Source organism: Nannospalax galili, unplaced genomic scaffold (assembly GCF_000622305.1).
Source record: "Nannospalax galili isolate Female #2095 unplaced genomic scaffold, S.galili_v1.0 scaffold252, whole genome shotgun sequence".
In the NCBI taxonomy this organism is placed as follows: domain Eukaryota; kingdom Metazoa; phylum Chordata; class Mammalia; order Rodentia; family Spalacidae; genus Nannospalax; species Nannospalax galili.
The window spans coordinates 4,314,629-4,317,306 of record NW_008333886.1 but is presented as its reverse complement, the minus strand read 5'-3'; the positions used below and the strand labels follow the sequence as shown (position 1 = coordinate 4,317,306).

Sequence of the window (2,678 nt, the reverse complement as noted above, 5' to 3'; positions counted from 1 at the left end):
CCCCCCCGCGCGTCCGGGTGCTGAGCGCCCTCACCAGCTTTCTCTTCAGAAGCCTTTCGCTCTTCCCACGCCCAGTAGGCCCGCCCCTTAGCCTCCTCCGCACAGCCCGCCGGACCTCAGAGCCGGTGAGCGGAGCTGCGCCTCAAGCTGCCTGTCCGTCGCGGACTGGCCGAGGTGGCCCTTCGCTGTCTCCGCAGCTCGTGACCCAGTCCCGGCGGCGCGCAGGCCTCATCGGACGCGGCCCAAACGAGGCTCGCGGAGCACTGCGCAGCCCCAGTCCCCGGAGCCGCTCTCCGGCGCTTTTGCGTGACGCCCAGCCCGCCAAGCGGGTCACCGCTTCGGGAGGCGCGGGGCGGGGCGTGGGGCCGTGGGGGTCTCCATGACAACGGGAGGGCGGTGCTTGCGGCGGATTGTGACGTCAGCGGTCGGCAGTGCTGACCAGCTGGGATCCCGTTTCTAGACCTTCCTTGTGGGATACCCCGGGTTTCCCGGAGCTCTTCGCCATCCTCTGGTCCGGGGTGCGGCTTGCCAGCCTGTTAACAGCCTGGTTACACCCTGGCTGGGGCAGAGTGATCGATTTGAAAAAGAATGAGCTAGAAGCATGTGCCTGGGGTTTCATCTAGGTTATGCATTGTTACTTTTGTGCCCATTTAAGAAACGCACTAAAGCCCTGGTGTGGTAACACGTGCCTTTAATCCCAGGCAGAGGCGAGCGTTTCCAGCCTGGTCTGCATAGTGAGTTCCAGGCCAGCTGGGGCTAAAAAGACAGCCTCAGAAAGACTGAAAAGAAAAATGTAAACCAGTCATGCCTAACTTTGATCATTCCCCTTCAAAAATGAAGGCAGACGGAGGGCTGGAGAGATGGCTCAGCGTTTAAGAGACTGGCTGTTCTTACAGAGGACCCGGGTTCGAATTTCAGTACCCACATGGTAGCTAACAATTGTCCTTAACGCCATTTCTAGGGGATCCACCAACAGCCTCTTCTGTGCGCATTGCACGACACTGGTGCACTTACATGCACGCAATACACACACATAAAATAATAATGAAATATTTTAAGTTTAAAAAAAAAAAGTTTTATCTCGCTGAAACTCTACACCCACTAAACAATAACTCTCCTTTTCTACCTCCTTCCAGGCCCTGGAAACCATCATTCCCTCTTTTGAGTCTATGAATTTGATCACTTTGTTAACTTTTTTTGACACAGGATCTCACTTTGTAACCCTGACTGGCCTTGAACTCATTATGTAGACCAAGCTGGTCTTGAACACACAGAAATCCACCTGCCTCTTCCTCCCAAGTCTGGGTTTAAAGTCATGTGCCACCACACCCAGCTATTAACTTTGATTAGAAAGCTGTAGCTCAGTGGTAGAGCACATGCATAGCATGTACAAGGGCCTGGGTTTAGTACCTAGTACTGAAAAAAATTACTTTCAAAGGTGGTTTAAAACCAGCAGAACTGAGGTGGTTTGAATGAGAAATGACCCCATTAGGCTCATTTATATGAACACATGGTCCCCTCTTGGTGGTGGTGTTTGGGGAGGTTATGGAACCTTTAGGAGGTAGAGTCTTGTTGGAGGAAGTATGTCACTTGGGGCAGACTTTAATGGTTTGTAGCTTTTCCCTACTTCCTGTTCTCACTCTCTGCTTCCTGTGTGTGTGAATGAAATGTGATCACCCAGCCACCTGCTCTGGTCTCCATGTTTTCTCTGACTTAATGCCTACCCCACCATCTAGAACCATAAGCCAAAATAAACCAATTTTCTCCTCTAAGTTGCTTTTGGTAGTGGTGTTTTTATCATCGCAACAGAAAAATAGGTAATATAAGGTCCCCAAGGCTAAATTTCCATAGAGCAAATTTGAAAAACCATCAACGGATAATATAATTTCATACATTAGACTTTGACCTTCTTGCACATATTTTGAAATGTTTCAAAGGATCAAAGTTGGCTTAGAGCTTGCTATGTAGACCAGGCTGGCCTTGAACTCACAGAGCTCTACCTGCTTCTGCCTCCCAAGTGCTGGGATTAAAGGCATGCACCACTTATGCCTGGCTTCAAAATTAAATAGTCTTAAAGATACTGTAGGAATGACACAAAAATGAACAGAATCTGGACTAATGACTTTAATTAACCATGGCAAACTCACTGAACCATGTGCTCTTGTGACCCTGGGCACCTGATCTTGCTTCCTGGGAGCCTCAATTTGCTACTCTACCCCAAGATAGGGAATGATTGTGTGTATGCTTGAGAACTGACATACCACAGTGCTGAATGGCAGCACACACATCTCATTGAAAACATGAAGATTGAGAAAGGAAGCTTGACGTTGTGCATGAGATTCTAGAACTACGGATGGAAGGGCAGCAGCATCTGATAAGGTCAAGGTGGATTCAAGTTTGTAGTTCCCCAACTAAAGCTAGAGAAATGTTTTTGAGTAAAATTATTGGTGAGGCCTGACTCAGTGACACAGTTCCAGGGCACAGGTCCAAGAGACATCTGGGAAAATGGGTGACCTCTAAGTTTGGGTCTACTCTTAAAAACTAAAGTTAAGGGGTTGGAGAGATGGCTCAGTGGTTAAGAACATTTGTTGTTCTTCCAGAAGACCTGGGTTCAATTCCCAGCACCCACATGGCTGTCCATAACTCCAATTCCAGGAGAACTAAAGCTCTCTCTTAGC

The 2,678-nt window shown here is 48.8% G+C and overlaps 1 protein-coding gene across 6 annotated transcripts in view; it reads right to left on the bottom strand.

Moving 5' to 3' along the window:
• Rnf138 (ring finger protein 138) overlaps window positions 1-342 on the bottom strand; it is a 24,776-nt gene extending 24,434 nt beyond the window's left edge. For 5 of the 6 annotated variants that reach the window (XM_008828842.3, XM_029561487.1, XM_029561485.1 and 2 more), the window contains exon 1: window positions 35-342. The gene's annotated coding sequence lies outside the window, so the exon portion shown is untranslated. The remainder of the gene's footprint in view (window positions 1-34) is intronic. The other variant, XM_008828841.3, reaches the window with a different exon arrangement.
• Between the last annotated feature and the right edge of the window lie 2,336 nt (window positions 343-2,678).